This window comes from Stegastes partitus, unplaced genomic scaffold, assembly GCF_000690725.1.
Source record: "Stegastes partitus isolate 25-593 unplaced genomic scaffold, Stegastes_partitus-1.0.2 Scaffold2776, whole genome shotgun sequence".
Taxonomy (NCBI): Eukaryota; Metazoa; Chordata; class Actinopteri; family Pomacentridae; genus Stegastes; species Stegastes partitus.
This window is the reverse complement of record NW_007580507.1, coordinates 1-10,863: the sequence shown is the minus strand read 5'-3', so window position 1 is coordinate 10,863 and position 10,863 is coordinate 1. Positions and strand designations below refer to the sequence as shown.

Below are 10,863 nucleotides of genomic sequence, written 5' to 3'. Positions count from 1 at the left end.
TTAAACTTCAGGGTTAAACTCATGATCAGTGAATTAAAAATTGTTACCATTTGTCTCATTACATAGAAAAAAATAATATATATATATATGGAAATGCAGTCGACTTAAAAATATATATATATAAATCCCCTCCTTGCCTCAAAGACCAGTACATAAGCATCCTCACATCCACAACACTTTCACTCTGATTTTCACGTTATGCCACGCCTTCACATTATTTATTGACTGTATATTTTAAAGATATCAAATATGTTTTAGACTAAATTAAGATATAAAATAATACAATATAAAATACAACAACTTGAATTATTTTACTGTCTATTCCAGGTCATTAAATCAGTATGTCAGTTGAGCCTGTCATCTGGGTTGCCTGTAAGGATTTTTAAGATCCAGCAGGTGTCACTATTGAGCAACACAGTGACACAGTACCGACACAGTATCAATACAGTCTGGCTCATGTGCCACAACGCTCCATGAGGCCTCATCTACCCATCACTACCACTTGTATGATAAATATTATGGACAATGTTGCCTGTGATATTTCATCTGTCTACATTATTGCTGTTGGGTTGATGTTGTATGTATGGTTTAATTGTTTGTTTGGGGGTACTGCTGTGCTTTGTTTGGTATATCGGTTTCACTTGGTATTAAGTTAAAGTTAGTCAATTGGTTAAAAGTGTTTGATTTGATTTAAAAGTTATTCAGTAAAAACATAGGTTGATTAAAACATAAGTTGATTAAAGCTATTAATTATATTAAAAGATAAGTTAAAACACAATTTGAAAATGGATTCTGAGTTCAGAATAATTTGTTAAAATATGTTTAATGATGATCGTGATTTATCGTATGATTTCAGTAGATTGCAAATATTTGGTAAAATGTAAAATAATCTAACTTTTTTAGTTCATTTAATTTAAAACAATTCATTAGAAAAAATGACAAAGAACTAGTTAAAGAGTCATTCATCTTGCCATTGTCATTGTCTCATATGTACTTTTTGGCCATTGTAGGTTATCAACCTACTTCTGTACCTATTCTACTGTTGGAATAAATATTGGAAATGGAGTTGAGTTATTCCAGCGTCCTTTTTGTCTGGAGTCAGGTCCTTTTCAAATTTGGGCAGGAGCTGAAGGAACTTTTAAAAACTTGACGTTCATCGTTCCTGTTTTCTTGCACCAGATTTACGTTCATAATCTGGTTGTATAATGGTGGAGGGAATATTTTCTTGGCACATTTTGTTCCTCTTTATCCCATTCAGTCATGGTTTGCTGATCTGACTATTGTTGCTGACTATGTGGTTCTCTTTGGCCACAATCTACGATCCGTTGGCTTCTTCAATGCAACGATTCAAAATACAAAACTTACTGCAGTAAGGCTCATACTGACCACACTCCTCACATGTTTTGTATCTGAAATGAAAGTTCCATGCAGTTCTTTCGAAATAATAAATGCATCTTGCAGTATTTATTTTTATTTTGTTTATTTCTTTATTTATACCTTCACTTGATTATTTTTCAGAGAGAAAACTACTTTCTACTGCAGTACATTAACCAGCTTTGGTTACTTTCAAAATGATTGTTTTACACAATAGATGACAAGCTTTCAGAAAACAACTCATTGTGGTTTTCAGCTTTTAAAAAATCAGTGTGGAATCTATAATTTCAGATTTCTCTGACTTGTATGCATATTGTTGCATTTTTATCATGAATATGAAATGCTCCTGCAACACTGTAAATTCCCTCTGGGGATGAATGAAGCACTCTATCTGTCTGATGTTGCTGTTCCTGTGGTGTTCCTGTGTCTAAATGTGTTTCTTCGGCTAAGAATGAAGATGGCGACCCCAGTCATTCAAGTAGTGAATCCAGGGGCCCCTGCAGACCGACAGCAGGCCCTACTGGTGGCAACTAAGGAGGCAAGGTGTTATCGTGACAGACGGATGGCCTTCCCCAAACCTCTGCAGGAACTGCTGAACCCGTCAACAGCCCTGGCTCACACTGAGAGGCTCCTATGAGCAGAGGGTGTCTCCATGCCCTCACGCCAGCTGTGCCTTGGAAATCTGGTGGTCCCATTTGGGCAATACATGAACGTGCCATTCCACTGGCTTGTGGCTAATGATGTGGGCTACATGAAGTAGTAAGTATATATTATTTGATACCATTGTAGGCTAAGAATATAAAACATCATAATATTGTCATGCTATAATAGACTACCTGTAAATCTCTTGTTCACACATCTAGGCCTGTTTTCAGTGATTAGGACTCGTTTACTTATTATCACAATTGCAGCAATGATGACTGTACTAAGCTGTTAATATGATTACAGCATACTGGACAGGCACAGAGCAGAGGTCAGGAACCCACAGAGAAAGGGAGAGATAGGAAATCAGTGGGTCAAAGACTACCTGGCAGAGTCCACAGAGAGCTTCCAACAAGTGTCCACAGTCCTCGAGGTCAACGTTGACAGGTGTATTTACGGTCAGAGAGAGTTTGAGATTCAAACCTTTCAGGAGATGTGGGAACTGTACAGCCAGTACACCGCCAAAAAGGACAGACCAGAGCAGTTCAGCACTGAGCAGAGAGACGGAATACAGCAGGCATACAGTTCTGTGAGGAGGTGGTTGCACACACCAGTGACCCACATCACCAGCGTGCAGATGAAAAGGTTCAGACAGTATATTCATGACAAGGAGCAAGTAAGTGTTGTGACACAGAAGAGCACAACTGCAAAGTAAATAAGAGTTATTCACATTATTGATCTTTTAATCACTGTAGCACATTCTGCTTGTTTGCTGTTGGTAAGTAAAACCTGATATGTCATAAAATGTAAATATTTACAATACATTTGTTGTTCAGCAACTTCTGGCAAGCACCTCCAAATATGATATTCCACCGTGGTCTGGTGGTGACGCAGAACTAATAGTTCCATGCCAGTCTGTGGAAGGTAAGCAGGAGACAAAGCAACTGACCATCAAACATTTTTTTTTTGAAAATAAAAAATGCTAACAATACAAAATTGCCTTGTTTGGTATATTCTCAGACTTAATCAGATCAAAGCAGCCTGATCCTGCCGTCCAGCCTGTTGTTCAGCCTGTTGCTCGGCCTGCCGTCCAGCCCACTGCACAGATCACTGTGCAGCCCAAGGTGCACAAGCAGCACAAGCAACACAAGCAGCACAAGCAACACAAGAAACACAAGCACAAGTCCCCGTCCACTGGCCAGCCCACAGTTTCCCAGTCCACCAGCCAGCCAACAGTGTCCCTGTCCACAAGCCAGGGTCATGATTTTCCACTGGAATCGCCTGACTTTCCTGTAAGTGATATTCACATTATATGCAATCAGTCTAGAGGTGGTTCAAAAGTTTGACATGACTTTGTGCAATAAAATGTTGTTTTGTATGTGTCAAATGTGTCCCAGGTGGAGCTGGAGGGTTGGGTGCGTCTGTGGGAAAATCCCAACGGCATCCCATCTGCCGACATATCGTGGCTAAAAGAGGACACAGAGCGAGGGCTGCTCACCCCTGTACAAATGTACAAGGACGTCACGGGCCTGCTGAAGAGGCGGCGGGTGATGAAGTCTGACCGCATGTGGTTTTACCCACCANAAAAAATGCTAACAATACAAAATTGCCTTGTTTGGTATATTCTCAGACTCAATCAAATCAAAGCAGCCTGATCCTGCCGTCCAGCCTGTTGTTCAGCCTGTTGTTCGCCCTGCCGTCCAGCCCACTGCACAGATCACTGTGCAGCCCAAGGTGCACAAGCAGCACAAGCAACACAAACAGCACAAGCAACACAAGCAACACAAGCAACACAAGAAACACAAGCACAAGTCCCCGTCCACTGGCCAGCCCACAGTTTCCCCGTCCACAAGCCAGGGTCATGATTTTCCACTGGAATCGCCTGACTTTCCTGTAAGTGATATTCACATTATATGCAATCAGTCTAGAGGTGGTTTAAAAACTTGACATGACTTTGTGCAATAAAATGTTGTTTTGTATGTGTCAAATGTGTCCCAGGTGGAGCTGGAGGGTTGGGTGCGTCTGTGGGAAAATCCCAACGGCATCCCATCTGCCGACATATCGTGGCTAAAAGAGGACACAGAGCGAGGGCTGCTCACCCCTGTACAAATGTACAAGGACGTCACGGGCCTGCTGAAGAGGCGGCGGGTGATGAAGTCTGACCGCATGTGGTTTTACCCACCAAACCTCCAGGCTACATCAGAGGTGGGCCTCCAACTCCACAGCTCTTTTTTCCGGAGCCGCGTGTTTGTGTGGCGCCCTGTTGGAGTGTGGAGGTACTCTCTGAAGTGTCCTCGAGGGGATGAGTGCGTAGGTAGATCATGGAACCTGCACCTCTACAAGTCTGGCTACCATCACCGGGTAAAAAACACTTCGTCTGTATTACAGTCTTTGCATTACAGTTCAATATTTGTTACTATGTGGAGCGACATGCAAGAAAACACAGATAACCATATGCTGCAATTGGCCTTTATTTGATCAGATTTTTTTCCACCCTCATGTATTTCAGGTACGTCACATCTGTGATATATCCAACTGGTACACGGTGATCGCTGAGGTGCTGTGCTGTGGACCGTGCACAAAGGCAGCCAGGGGCAGAGAAGGTGGCAAAATGGGTCGGCGGTTGGCGTGGGATGCAGCTATTTTGTGTCAACTTAGTGAAGCTCATCAAGCCATGTTTCCTGCCATCCTCACCAGCAAGTGAGCATCCTGGACATCGTGTGCACATTTAACAAGCTTTAAAGTCGTCACTCTAGTAAACTTCAACGTAATGATTGTGACTCTACTTACAGGCGTGGTGTGGACAAGAATGTTGTGCGCCTTCTGAGAGACCGGACTGAAGGGAACACTATGGTCAAAGTGTGGCGGCAGGTACAGGAGAATCACGTTGAGGAGTACCTGCACCGTGAAGACCTGTACACCACACTCCTCATGACTATAGTGAAACCCGGAGGCATCGTCTCTTCATTAGGACACACGTTCCAGGCCCCACCTCCTCCAAGAGAGCTTCCCTCTGCACGGTTGCTTCGTCACGCCTTCCTGCTGGCAGAGGCCAACAACGTGCAGGATTACCGGAGCCAGATCCTCTCCACTTCTGGCACTGTGCTGAAAATGGACTCCACCAAGAAAGTATGTCAAATCAAAACATAATGCCATAATGTACAATTCAAAACATATTTTTGCATTCCTTTTATTCTGTTTTGAATTTAACAAATGTTTACATTGCTGTGAAATGATTTCTTAAAAAAACTGTTATCTTAAAAGGGTTATTACATTGTGCAAACTTTTTACAATTATTTTTAAGGTGATGAAGAAGCTGTCTGGGCAGGGACAAGGCTCAGCAGAGTGGTTCACCAGCATTGGGAACGAGTACTCTCAGATCGTTTCCTTTGTGCTGACCTGCGAGGAGTCTACGGAGAAGCCTGGGCCAATGTGCAGAGGAGTTGTGGAAAGGTTTCAGCTGGCCAATCAGCCTGTCCCCAAAATCCTTTACGTGGACCGTGGATGTTGCCGTGCAGGGCCCAACAGCAGTGGAGACTTTGTTCCAGCCTTGGGTGGACTGTGGGATGGTCGTGCGTCTGGACGTCTTTCACTGGATCCACCGGTTCGACGCAGCCATCCGCACAGAGTCACACTCCAAGTACGCTGCTTTCAAGTCTGCACTAGCTGGAGCCGTGCTGGCCTACAACCACACAGACCTGGAGTTGATCATTAAGGCTGTCAGAGCCAAAGACCGAGCAATACTGCAGTCTGTCTCTGACAAAGACATTGTCCAGCACCACATCTCCAGGGAGCAGCTGAAGCACCACGTGAGGAGGGTCACACTCGGGGCTCAGGAAACTTTCCAGCTCATCCAGCTGGCCATAGAGGAGCTGAAAGGTCCTGCAGGACTGGACGAGAGTGGAGTGAGCTTCTTCAACACACCTGGTAAAAGGCAAAAGTTAATACAACACTGATACACATAGTGTAGCATACAAAACAAATATAACACACTGTATGTATGTCTACTTACAGAGGCCATTGATGAGATGTGGGCAGCACAACAGAGGCATCTGGAGTGCATCCAGGATCCACCAGACATGAACATGTACAGGGTGGCACACACCACAACAATTAACAATGTCGACATGCCCTACTATAAGTGCCTGCGTGGAAGCAACAGCCTGGAAGGATTCCACAAAGCTCTTCCAAACATGATTCCAGGTGCACATGTGTAGTCTCTGTTTTTGCACAGTTCAGTTAATGTGTTAAAACCTTTGCAGCAGTACCCGTCATTATTCTAATGCTGTTTATTGTAATGATCAGGTCCCCACTGTGCAGCACGGCCCTATCAGGTTTACCTGATAAGTGGCATTGCACGGTGGAACTCTGACAGGAGCTCTGATGCCGTGTTTGGGGGCAAAGGACGGCATCACAGGACCTACTCGGCACCACTAATTGACCGCCTCAACGCCCGCTGTCAGCAGCTGTTTGGAGAGTCTGTGGAGGACAACTTCAGGGCCCCTGCTGCTGTATCCTTCAACAAGCTGCTTGGGCTGGAGTACCTGTTCAATCAGAGCACAGGTGAATCCGGAGCCTTCTCTCTTCGGGACATTGTCAGTGACGGACCTGGTCCCGAGGAGGAGATGGTTCAGCCTGGGCAGATTTTTAACAGGAGGATGCCTTCAGTCAGAATCCTCTTTCTGGCTTTCAGTTCATGCACTTAATTTATTAAAGTGGTCAGTGCTATAATAATCATAAGGGCATTTCTGAAGATACAAGTGTGAAGAATGGGTTGGAGCTTCAATCAATCACAGCCTGGGACAGCAGAGAAAAGCACAAGATTAGATTCTATAGGTGTTAAAATTTTTAGAGTGAGAGACTGAACTGAAGTCACTGCAAAGCTCTGACTTGTGTGAAGAAATTCTTCCAGTTTTTCTCTGCATCGCATTCAAACATAGAAACCTCAGGTGTCTCCTGTTACATCTCCATGTGCTTTGAGTTATTCTTGTTAGAATTCATCTTCTGTTGTCTTAATACAATAATTATGGGCTGTTAAAAGAATCTTTATCAGTGAACATGTGATGAGATGAGGAAGTTGCAGGAGTCATTTTGTGTGTTGTAACTCACGCCTCCGACCACCAGGTGGCACCTCTGTGTTTGGATTGAGGTGGATGAAGTCCAGCTGATGCTGATGTGTTGGGTTTTGTTGTGGCTGCACAGTGGATTCAGATCCAGGCTGCAGGACACTGTGGATCCAGGTGAGCTGAATCAGTTGTCTCTGCACTGCAGCATAGTGGAGTTGATGTGATCTAATGATCACAGGTTTTAAAAGAGTTAAACTTTAGATATATTTCTGGATGAAATAGCTGAACTTCTCCTCCGTCTGTCCTCGTACCTTCTGCTAACTGTGTCTCTGCTCCATTAGAGTCCATTTTGTTTTGTTTTTATCAGTAAACAGCCCACAACATCATAAACACATTTGTTTTAGCTCAATAATCACTCTGATTTGATTTAAGAGCAGACATGTAACAAAACTCTGTTTTCTCTGTTTCTTTCGTTGACAGTGAGGTGGACCGAGGAGGAGGAGGACAAAATGAGATCAGGAGCCACAACTTGAACCACCGGGACACAAATGAAAGTCGATGCTACAGAATGAAATGTACAGAATTTTTAGAACAAGAGAAGAAGACCTGGAGGAAGAAGCTCTGCAGCCTGACGGTGAGTTTCACAAACTCTGATCATTCAGCACTGCAGCTGATCTCCAACCAATTAACAATTTGCAGTGACAGTGCTGCGTTTTACTGACACTTACACTTTTTTGTAGCTCTTCATTCTAACAGTGTTTGATTTAGTCTTTGTTTCTTTCTGTCTCATTTACTTTCTTTCAGGCTCTAACAGACCAGCGTTGCAGTGACGGACTCACAGACTCTCCTCGACCTCTGACCCCCACCGCAGGGCCTCAGCATGGACCACCGGCCTCAGCTTGGCTATCAGCGCACAACAGGAGGCTGTACTTGTTCCCTGCATGGAAATAGTCCAGTGTGCTGAGTGAGGACATGGAGATGCTAAATTCAACATCATTTATTGAGGTGCATCATCTTACTCACACATGTGAAGCAACTCTGTGACCTGAAGTACAGATTTTAAAAAGTAAATGCACTTTTTTTCTCTCTCTCCTGTTTGCATGTAAAACATGTGTGGAGTAACCTGTCCTAATTTTAAAAACATTGTTTAGATTTATTAAAAATTTTCTTTAAAACAACAATTGAAAAACAACCAAATGGACTTAACTTACTGCCGAAACAACAAAAAAGATTTATTACAAAACAGCAAATAATCTACTGATTTACTGCCAAAAGCAAACAAAGAGTCAATTCACTGTAAAACAACAAAAAACAAACAACAAAATAAGACTGAGTGAAATGACTGCAAAACAAATGACTTCAAAGAATAAAAAAAGATGTTAACTGTATGCAAAAGAGTCACAAAGAAACAAAAGAATCCATTTTAGGGGGAAACAACAAAAAAGCATCAACAAAATTACTGCAAGACAACAAATAGCAAATAAAATGTTGTTAATTTTGTAAAACAAACAAATGAAACCCCCAGAATCCATTTACTGCAAAATAACAAACAAAAGAGTTGATTTACCGGAAAAAAATAAAACCAAAGCGTCCACTTACTGCAAAACTCAAACAAACCAAAATGATTCATTATGCAGGAAAAACACACTGAATGAAGAGTGAAGAAGAACACAGAAAAAGCAAATAGAAAATAGTCAATTTCCTGCTACACCAAAGCAAATAAAAACAAACAAAGAAGTCAAAAAAATTAAAACAAAAGTCATGTTGCTGTCGGAAAAACAGAACAAAGTGAAACAAAGCAGCCAATTTGCTGCCAAAAACCCAGAAAACAAACAAAACTACGTCAATTTACGACACAAACATCGAACAATTAACAAACAGGAGCGAATTTCGTGGAAAAGTAAAAAAGAAAAAAAACAAACAAAAACAAAAAGTTAATGTAATGTGTTGGAGAAACTGTCTTTTCTCCGCGTGTTCGTTTTTAAAGATGAGACAAGATTCAGCTCGGTCTCAATTAATCAATTTGATCACACACTGAATATTGCATGACAGAGCTCTGGATCAAACTCTCCCTGGCATCAGACAGAGTCAGACTAACTTACCCTCCCAGCTTGTATCTTTTATACGTCCATATCACCCCTATAATTATCACAGTTGTTGTTTCCTCTTCGTGTGTTGTTTATCTATCGAAACCAGCAGTCTGTGTTCACTCCTTTGGGTTCACTCCTTCATCCTCCCAGGAACCACCTGTCCTGCACCTTTTCCTTTGTTAATAACAACTCAGTTCTCTTCCTTTTTGGCAGCAATCCTCCCCATGATCATCCCTTGATGTCCTCATCTGACTCCAAACCGTCCATTTCTCCTTATGAGAAAAGGATCTAAACATCTTCTTTCATAATCCTTTGTTGCGAACTTTGTATCTTGCAAACTTCAATAATTACATTTCATAATGGCTTAACGATTACTCGTGTGTTGATTCATCAAAGGCAGTTACTTCTTTTACTGGTTTACTGAATATGATACTTTAATGGCCTGAGAAATACACTGATTATAGAAAAATAATGTTCATTGCTTTATTAAGAATACAGTAATACTCAAGAGATAAAAATAATACTCAACAAATGCAAAATAATCATCAATCAACAAACAAAATAGTTAATTTCTTGCAAATTTTTTTGTAAAATAGCAAACTAAACACAGACATCAAACCAAACATAGAAAGTATAAATTTTATGCAAAAAAAAAGAAAGTAAAATCAAACAGCAACAGTCACATACAGAAATAGTGAATTTCCTGCAGTTTGGATGTAATTCTAGGTCACATATATTCCAGCATTTTACAGCCTGTATTTCAGTGTGTTGTAGATTTATTTAAACTTAAAATACTGTCACTGAAACGTTGTTTAAACAAAAACTAAACTCACTGAACAGGTTCCATGTTCTGACACAAACACTCAGATACTAACTGAGTTCAGCGTGTTTACTGTTAAACATAGATCCTATTTATTTATTTTTATTTTACAAACACATGATTTGAATTTATTATCATTAGTTGTTTTCTTGTCTTGGATCTGAATCCTGACTTAAAGACGTCAGCATTTGTCCCGGAGGCTCCATCATGATGGTGTTAACAAGGAGCTGGTGGATTCAATCAGCCTGATTGGAGCAAACCAAGTGGACTGAGGAAAGGGGGGGCTTGGAAATGAGATGTTCTGTTTGGTTTGTTGTTTGTGTAGTTTAAGTAGGAATAGATAGAGTGGGGAGTGAGTGTTTGTATCGTCTTTGGGAGAATTGTGGAAATAGTTGTACATAAAGTCAATATATTAATAGTAGCTCTTGGCGTAGACACCATCCCTACCTGGATGGTAATGGTACAGCCTGGTTCATGTTTGTACTGAGTGGATTTCTGTGCCCTTCTGTCCTGGTTGTGGTTTCAGAGGAGCATTAACCACTTCAGTAAATGTTTAAAGTGTGGAAATGCAACATTAATTTGAATATTGTGTAAAAAAAAAAAACAGATACTTCTTAACACAGATTGCATCTTTTATTTCAGTTAAATACAGTCCATTTAGGTGCTTTAAAGCTGGTTTACCTTCCTTTGATTCTGCTATCAGTTCATTTTCAGCAGTGATTTGTGCTTCATGTGTATGTGTCAGAATCTCAGCAACACCAAACCTGGCTACTGTCATTGTCTTTCAAGTGTTATTCAAAACTAAATTACAGAAACACTACTTTAGTCTTATCTTGTATAACAGAACACAAACATTTAATTTGATAGCCAT

General features: G+C 41.3%; 1 long non-coding RNA gene across 1 annotated transcript; it reads left to right on the top strand.

Annotated features, from left to right (window-relative positions):
* The first annotated feature begins 7,092 nt into the window (after positions 1–7,092).
* LOC103375685 (uncharacterized) lies at positions 7,093–8,046 on the top strand. Its single transcript, XR_521234.1, has 3 exons — positions 7,093–7,256; positions 7,563–7,716; positions 7,887–8,046. It is a non-coding gene; the product is annotated as an uncharacterized LOC103375685 (long non-coding RNA).
* Positions 8,047–10,863: the final 2,817 nt, after the last annotated feature.